The following is a 9,740-nucleotide window of genomic DNA, read 5'->3' as shown; positions in this document are numbered from 1 at the left end:
CCACCCACATAGCACAATAGTATGAGGTAAGGTTATGTTGAGTACTAATCGTAAGGCTCATAAGGTTACACGATATTGCTGTGGTAGACCTGAGGTGAACTAAAAACTTCCGCCATGGAGGTAAGGTTACATGTTAGGGTGTGGTGACTATATATGATAAGGCCATGGTAACCTTACACGTTAAGGTTGAGGTAACGTTACATGTTAAGGTTGATGTAAGGTTACATGTTAAGGTTGAGGTAACGTTACATGTTAAGGTTGAGGTAAGGTTACATGTCAAGGCTGAGGTAAGGTAATTATTAAGTTGTAAGGTTGAGGTAAGGTTGTGATAAGTTTACCAGTTATAGAAAATATTGAAAAAATAATTAATAAATAAATATTCAATTAAAATGTTAAGTGTGTTGCTCTTCTCTATTTTGGAAACCTGACATGAAGCAGAAAATTTTGAAAACAAATTTGGGGGGACTGGGATTCGAACCCGGGATCGGCGCGCATAAACCTATCATTCTAACTAACTGAGCTAAGTAGAGAACTGGCAGAAGGAAAATTAATGTTGCCTTTAAGGTGAACCAAGAAGATGATTAACTCCTTAAAGGCAACATTAATTTTCCTTCTGCCAGTTCTCTACTTAGCTCAGTTAGTTAGAATGATAGGTTTATGCGCGCCGATCCCGGGTTCGAATCCCAGTCCCCCCAAATTTGTTTTCAAAATTTTCTGCTTCATGTCAGGTTTCCAAAATAGAGAAGAGCAACAAACTTAACATTTTAATTGAATATTTATTTATTAATTATTTTTTCAATATTTTCCATAACTGGTAAACTTATCACAACCTTACCTTAACCTTACCTCAACCTTACAACTTAATAATTACCTTACCTCAGCCTTGACATGTAACCTTACCTCAACCTTAACATGTAACGTTACCTCAACCTTAACATGTAACCTTACCTCAACCTTAACATGTAACGTTACCTCAACCTTAACGTGTAAGGTTACCATGGCCTTATCATATATAGTCACCACACCCTAACATGTAACCTCACCTCCATGGCGGAAGTTTTTAGTTCACCTTAGGTCTACCACAGCAATATCGTGTAACCTTATGTGCCTTACGATTAGTATTCAACATAACCTTACCTCATACTATTGTGCTATGTGGGCATATCCCTGGAAGAATTTCCTGCCCGGTTTACAAGGAGGAACTGGAGAAACTTAAAAGGGCAAATCCCTAAAGCTCCTTCAAGTCAACCTGCATACAAGTAAGGATGCACAGGTGCTCCTGATGCAAACAGCTAGGGAAAATGTGGTCGATATCCTGTTCTGCAGTGAGCAGTATCAAGGAAGCGACCTCGCACCTTGGTATCAGGATAAGGCGAAGAGAGCCGCCATCAAGCTGTGCAACCCAGAATTGCGGGTTGACAAGTTCTTGGAGACAAGCAGCGGGTTTGTGTGGATAGAGGTGGCTAATATACGTATGTATAGCTGCTACTTCTCACCCAACGACCCGCTGACCACCTTCGAAGCCAATATAGAAGACCTAGAATCGAGCCTCATAGAATCCAAGCTGGATGTCATCATCACTGGCGATTTTAATGCAAAGTCGCCAGAGTGGGGTGAGACGAGGCTCGACAAGAGAGGAATTCTGATTGGAGAAATGATCTCCAAGAACGATTTATTAGTTGTAAACCGGGGAAAAACATGGACGTTTAGACGAGGTGCGATCGGATCGATTATAGATCTAACGATCGCATCGTCTAATATATTTAGCCGCATAAGCGACTGGCGGGTCTCTGAGGAATATACCTCAAGTGACCACCAGTACATTGAGTTCTCAGTCTCAATGGGAGACACACGAGGAGGAAAAAGACAGGAAGCTCCTAGTCGCAAAACCTCCTCGTGGAACATTAAGAAACTCAACAAGGAGAAGTTCAGCCGGTCCCTAGAAGAATCTATCTTAATTGAGGATTCTGGTTGGGTGAGGAGGCCGAAAAGTCTAAATGGAGAGGTGCGAGCGGTGCGAAATATAATCTTCACCGCTTGCAATGCGTCGATGCCACGTCGCAAAGGAGCCTTTCCAAGGAAAAAATCCTTGCACTGGTGGTCAGAAAAGCTGGCCTCCTTGAGAAAGGAATGCCTCATCTGGCTTTTAAAATCGTGACTAAGAAATTAGTGACGAGGCAAAAGACCCCCGGCCTGGACAATCCCGATTGGGTCAGAAAGATAATAAGTTCTTTGTTTCCTCCTGCAGAACCATACCTTAGACGGGACTGGAGTTCTTGCAAAGTCGGAGAGGAAGAACTCTTCACACTTAGCGAATTGCACAAAGCAGGAAAAAGATTGAAAACAGGCAAGGCGCCTGGAATCGATGGGATAAGTAACGAGATCCTAAAGTTGGTAATCGACACTTCACCCCAGATTCTGCTTCGATGCTTCAATCTTTGCCTTGAGAGAGGAGAGTTCTTCCGCGACTGGAAGCGACAGAGGTTAGTCCTCTTGAGGAAAGGCGAAAAACCTCTAGATAAAGTCTCATCATACAGGCCTATATGCCTGCTAGATACGATGGGTAAACTTCTAGAGGATATGGTTCTGCAGAGACTGCAAAGCCACTTGACCGAAGAGAATCGTTTATCAGATCACCAATTTGGTTTCCGTAAAGGCAAGTCCACAGTTGATGCCATCCAGGCAGTTGTGGACAAAGCCAAAGCAGGAAAAAACAAATTGGGACCTGGGAAAAAGAAGAGCTTCTGCGCGTTGGTAGCAATTGACATACGCAACGCGTTTAATTCCGCAAGATGGAAAGATCTCATCGAGTCGATGGAAAAGAAAAACATGCCGCCCTACTTGTTGCGGATAATGGATAATTATCTTAGCGACAGGTGGGTTATATATGAGGGAGACACCTGCACTCTCAAGGAAGAGATGCAGCGTGGGGCTCCTCAAGGCTCGAGGGTGGGTCCATTTGTATGGAATGTATCTTACGATGATTTTCTGCGAATGGATCTACCCGAAGGTGCGGTGATCATCGGCTTTGCGGACGACGCGTTGTTCGTGTGCACTGCCGAAAGTGAGGAGGCTCTTGGGACATTGGTGAACGAATGTCTGCGACTAGCAAAAAGCTGGCTGGATACCAGAGGTCTTGAAATGGCCCTGGAAAAGACCGAGGCACTGCTGGTCACAGACAGACGTGGTTATGAGCTCCCACGAATCGTGATAGACGGATTCGAGGTCAAGTGGAGTAAGCAAATTAAATATCTTGGTGTGGAGTTGGATGGAAGGTTAAACTTCCATCACCACATGGCTACGGCGTCAAATAAGGCGATCGAGTGTGCGGCTAATCTTTCACGGTTAATGCCAAATGTAGGCGGACCCCGTGAACACAAACGGAGACTGGTGGCAAGTGTCGCCCACGCTAAAATGATCTATGCAGCACCAGCGTGGGCCCCATCCCTGAGGTGCAAAAGATGTGTGACCATCTGTGAAAAGATACTGTCGGCGCAGAGATCGATAACAACGCGTATCATCTCTGCATATAAGACGGTATCTACGAGTGCTGTGCAGGTCCTTGCAAGTGTCCCGCCAGCAGATCTTTTGGCGAGGGAAAGGGAAGAAATGTTTCTCTTTTCTAAAGAAAGAAGTTCCTTAGATGAGGAAATAAGACCAAGCAAGGGCCTGATCCGCAAAGAAGCGAGGCACAGGCTCATAGAAAGATGGCAAGAAAGATGGGATGGTGAGGAAAAAGGTCGATGGACTTATCGCCTTATCCCGGCACTCGCCACCTGGATAAATAGGAAACACGGTCAGGTTTCCTATTACTTGACTCAGGCGTTCACAGGTCACGGGTGTTTTGGCTCGTACCTGTGTCGCTTTAAATTACGCGAGAGCGAGGTGTGTGCATATTGCCAGTTCCCTGAGGACAACGCGGAGCACACCCTCTTCTCATGCAAGAATTGGGACTTGGAGAGGCGGGCCATGTTCGAAGGTGTAAACAATCAAGTTTCACCGGAGAACATGGTATCGCTGATGACCCAGTCAGAAGAGAATTGGCGGCAAGTCGAGAACTTCATAATCTCGGTTATGTCGAGAAAGGATCTCGACGGCCGCCAAAAAGCGTAATTTAAACAGCTTTTAATTTTGTTCGTTTGTTTTTTATTAATTTATTTTGTGATTTATTTGTCCTTATACATTTTTTAATTGTTTGTGTTTTTTTTTATTCATCTTTGTACAGTTTTATGTTTTCAATTTTTTATACGCGTTTATTTTTTCTTTTTTTATTAGCGATTCAAACAGCTAAACTAGCGCCTCCGGTGGCCGAGTTTAAACTAATATATACACGACTTTCTGCATGGTGCTCAATGTAAATATCAACATTTTTAAAGTTTTTCAGTTTTATTTTTATTATATTAAATCAATTTTTTTCCTAAATTGTTAACCTTATTTAAATATTTATTAAATAAATTATAATAAATATGGATAAGAGCATCGTTACTCATGAACAGAAGAAAAGAAAAAACGGGATCGAAACAATTATTATGTTCCGCTCTAATTCTAATAATTAAATAATTCTAATATTAATAATATTATATTTCTAATAATCTAAAATTCTAATTTTATATTATTAATTTAATGTCTATAGAGATTAAATTAATAATATATAATTAGAAGTAATATAAAATTAGAATTTTTGTCAAACATATTAAAACATAACCAAAAAATGTTCTTTCTAGTTGATATGTAATCTTTAGATTTAAAATTTGTACTGCAAACTTTCATTTTGTCGGTTAATTTTTTTTCCTGTTTTAAATGCAATAGCCTACTGTTTACGTCTTACAACATTTTTTGGAAGCTGATAAAGATTTCCTGTTTTTTTTCAATTCAGAGCGAATAACAACTATTGTTTCGTTCCCGTTTTTTCTTTTCTTTCTGTCCGCGAGTAACAATGCTCTTTCAAATTTATTATAATATATTTAATAAATATTTAAACAAGTAGAACAATTAAAAAAACTTGATTTAATAGTGGAAATAAAACTGAAAAACGTTGATATTTACATTAAACACCATGCAGGGAGTCGTGTATATATTAGTTTAAACTCGGTCACCAGATGCGCTAGTTTAGCTGTTTGAATCGCCAATATATCCGTTTATAATTTTATCTTCTGACTTTTTACACTTAATTACACATTTGTTATTTTTAATTATTGTTGTGCTGTTAATTCCGCTTTTATATTGAAATAGTTTTAAATTTTTAACTATTAACGCAGGATAACCGCAGAGAAGGGCAGAAAGTCGCATTAGCGACAGAGTTGGAGCGCCACCCTCGAAGGCTAAAGTCTTACGACAGTTCCGAGGGAGGGTAAAGGGCTCCAGAAGAAGGGTTACGGGTTTTAGTGGGTCGGGCTGGCAGTAGGTCGCCAGTTTATTAAATTTACTATTTGATATATTTATTTTTTAATTTTTTTTTTATTTCCTTTTGTTTTATCACACCAACCCCACATAACCTTGGAGTGCGGAGTCCAAGGTATCTGTAGGCAGATTTCCTAAAATTCCCTAAGCAGAGAAAAAAAAACAGTATTGTTATTAATATATATGTATTTACATATTTAATGACAATAAGTTATTATTATAATAATTATATTATTTTCATATAAATATTATATTACTAACAATAAATGTCATTTAACATAATAATATTGAAAAATAATTTTAGCAAAAAAAGACAATTTGTGATAATTGGTACATTTTTTAACTTCATTTTTAACAGACTTTTAATATTATTTACAAACAAGTTCACAAGTTTTTATTCACAACACTTATTAATTATACAGATTAAATAGTAATTTTATTATTTTATGTAACGCTTATAATGAAAAAATCCGCTAGCATGTGGGATCGAACTCACGTCCCCCCGCCCCAGACGCATTCCGGAAGTCCTTGACGCAACCACTTAAACCGCACGGCCACTGAGTCTCGATGAGACCTCGGACTAATGTAATATATTAATGCCAGTGCCGTATACTTTGTTACTTATAAGGGCAAAGTGAAAACTATGACTAAAAATTTTACACATACTATAATCCTGAATTATTTTAATTATTAAAAATGAATATTAAATAATTCATAATAAAATTGTAATCATTACAAAATTTAACTTTTAAAACATTTTACAATTAAAAATATTTAATGGATAATTTAATAAACATCGATAAATAATTGATATTTTTTATTATTCAGTAACAAAATTATTAACATTTATTATTAGATATATTAATAATATATTATTTAAATAAATATAATTTGGAATAATAATGAATTATAATGTTAAATATTATAATTATTATTAATTATAATAATATTTATTAATTGAATAATAATTATTTATAATTATAATAATTAATTAAATTAATATTAAAAGTTAACATAATTAACTTAATTAATATGATTAACATAATTAATATGATGCAGTGCCAGGAATATTTATTGCACATTTTAATTATTAATTATTAATTATCTATAATAATTTTAAAAACATTTATAAAAAAAAATTTTCCATTTAACTTTTTTTAAATATGAATGTTACAATTATAATAATATATTTATACTAAATAAATATAAATATTCATTTATCAATTGATAACTTAATGTTAATTATTATTATTATTTGAAACAATTATTATAATTATAATTATTATAATATTATTTAATTAAGTGAACACGGTAATAAATAAAGATAAACTGAATATTGTGTAAAGATTGATACAAGCTTGAATCAAGATTAGATGTTCGAGCTTCACTCATAAAGATTGACCGAGTCTTGAATCGAGCATGGGACGAGCATTGGGTCCAATGTTGGACCAATATTGAACTAATATTGATTGACAGTGATGTAAAGACTGCTTCTACTGTGAGTTACCCACACTGAGCGTTCAAGACTCAATCAACCTTTAATCTATCGTCAGCATTGGTCTTTCGCGCCTGGGTTTTTCTCTTTTTTAAAAACAGTTATAAAGTATAAATGAAACGCAGTAAGTTACAAATATTTATTTTAGTTAATTTTGTATTGATTTCGAATAGTTATAAAGTGAAGTGTTCAACTAATTATTCCTAAATAATAAAATAAAGATAAATATTAAAAACATTGAAGATTAAATAAAAATATAATGAAACTTTAAATTTATTTGCATAATATAAATAAAATGCTAAAATATTGAACAATATTTGAGTAAAAATTATTATTTACTTTATATATATATAAGTTTTTGTTTAGCGGTATTGTATATTGGCGTTGTTTTGCTCACATCCGCAAGCGAGCGAATAGCGTAGTGGTTAGCGTATTAGACTTCGGTGCGTAGATTACGATAGGCTTGGGCTTCGTATCCCACTGCGAGCGTTTAGAATTTTAATGTGTAAAAAAAATGTTAAATGTGTAAAAAATGCTTCAAATGATCTATAAATAAATGTTAATTAACATGCACCATGCATAGTTAATTAAATATTTTATTTAATTTTTCAATAGAGAATATAATTTGGCCCGCGTCGCTTGCTACACGGAAAAAATTTTGGTGCACCGTTTGTACGTTAAGGTACATCCGTTGTGTTAGTAGCCGATTCAAATTTTATCCCTTAAACCGAGACATATTTCGTCCCTGTTTCGGTGCGTTAAGTTAAGTTAAATTTGATTGGCACTATACTGGCTTTATGCCTGTATATCCGGCCATGACCTGGTGAGTTGTTTCGGTGCGTCAATCGTGTTAATGCTGCGCAAGCGTTGAACTTTGAATGGAGTCTAATGGAGCACTCACAGCTCTGCCTGCCTGCGCAGGCAGTAATTGGAGTAAGAGAGAAAGTCAATTAGAGTGAAAGAGACAGTAAATTCAAATTTGTATTGCTGCCTACTAGCTGTGAGTGCGCCTTAACATTTGTCTCCAAATCTGGGACCAGTGCTATATTGAAAAAATGAAAAAATGTTGAAAAAATGGCATTATTATTATCTTATAAAGATAATAATTACAGTGTAGGCATTTAAAACATATGTAGACAAAAAAAAATATTTTTACTATTTTTTTAAACAACTACTTTGTTTTATTTTAACCTTATTTTTCAAACATTTCAAAAATTTTATTTTTATACTAATTCTTATTTAGCTACATAATTTTTTTTTTGAAATTTAAAAAATTTTTCAGAAATAATTTACAATTTTATAATAACAATATTTTAAATAAAATTATATACACTGCAAAAAGAAGTATCTTATTTAAGATGTTTTGGTAGTCATTTCTAAGATGTTATGGTAGTCACTTTTTAGTCATTTAAAATATCTTAATTTAAAATGTTAAAAGCATCTTCATACGCATTTTCAGCATATTTTTTGGGAAAAAAGTTTTGAGGTTAACTATGGGCTTATATGTAAAACATTTTATGCATCTTAGGTTTTAGTAACTTAAATTTTTTTCGCATCTTACAATTCACAAGTAACTTATAGCTAAACATCTTATTGAGACAGAAACATCTTAATTTAAGATACTTTAAAAAACTTCACAGAAAAAAATAAGTCTTGAATAAAGTCTACAAACGAGCTAATTTTAAGATGTAACAAAAAGTAGTCATCCTAGACTTAAAATTAGTTTGTAAAAAGAGTCTTAAAAAAAGTCGGTACTCAGGCTTGAATGAAGTCGCTATGTAGTCTTAAAAATAACCGATAGCCAAAAAGTGGACTTAAAAGTAGTTTCCTTTTAAACTTCAATTTACTCGCAAGTCAATATAGTGACTAAAATAAAGCTTTCTTAAGGTCATGTTATTCAGTGGTCACGTGCTCCATATACTTTACTATGGGAACACGTGACTACTGAATAACATGACCTTAAATACTTAAAAGTAGTAAATAATACAGTTCAAATTTATTTTTCTATTGAATATAGAGTTATAGTTATTAACTATATCAGGAGATGCCGGTAACAGATTGTAATATAAGCATCTGTAAGAAAAGTTAAATTAGCTATTTAAAATAATAAAATGAAATTATTTATTTATTCTTTTATTATTGAGGTTTAATTTTTCATCTACTTTCATGATGACATTTGTTAACATGTACCTTATAAGTGTCATTATTTAATAATAGACAAGAAATCGGCTAATTGAATCAAATTCATTTCAGTTCAGTGTAACTATGCTTGCACATAATATAATAAAAACTTTTCATACATATTTGTTTTAAATTTATCTTCTATGTATAAATATAAACGAGTTGTAACAATATATAAAAGTCACCATTTTGTATAAGCATTTCGATACTTTTCGATTTTTACTGCGCAACTTTTTCTCTGAATAATATTGTAGCAATGAATTTATTTATTTATTTTTTTGTTTTATTTATTCGGTACACAAACATATGAAAATCTATAGGTGATTAACAGATAAAGGAAACACGTACACTCAAGGCAAAGCCACGACAACTAATGACACGTCACCTGATCACGCCCAAGCGCGTCTCCCCTTCCAGAGGACTATAGACGCTAGGGGACTAAAAATTAGTCTACATTTCGACTTCATTTTATCTGTTGAGTTCTTAAAGTAGCTTAAAGTAACTAGTCTCGCTGAGACTACATTTAAGACTCACATATAAAATTAAGTCATAAATATTTATTGCTTTAAGATTAAGGCGTGTTAACAATACTCTTAAGTTAATTATGAGGCTAAAATATCGTTACAGACTAAAATTAAGCCTGATTTTAAAATTAGCCCTTCAC

The sequence above is a fragment of the Leptopilina heterotoma genome, unplaced genomic scaffold, assembly GCF_015476425.1.
Source record: "Leptopilina heterotoma isolate Lh14 unplaced genomic scaffold, ASM1547642v1 Lhet_465, whole genome shotgun sequence".
NCBI lineage: Eukaryota > Metazoa > Arthropoda > Insecta > Hymenoptera > Figitidae > Leptopilina > Leptopilina heterotoma.
This window is presented reverse-complemented; position numbering follows the sequence as displayed.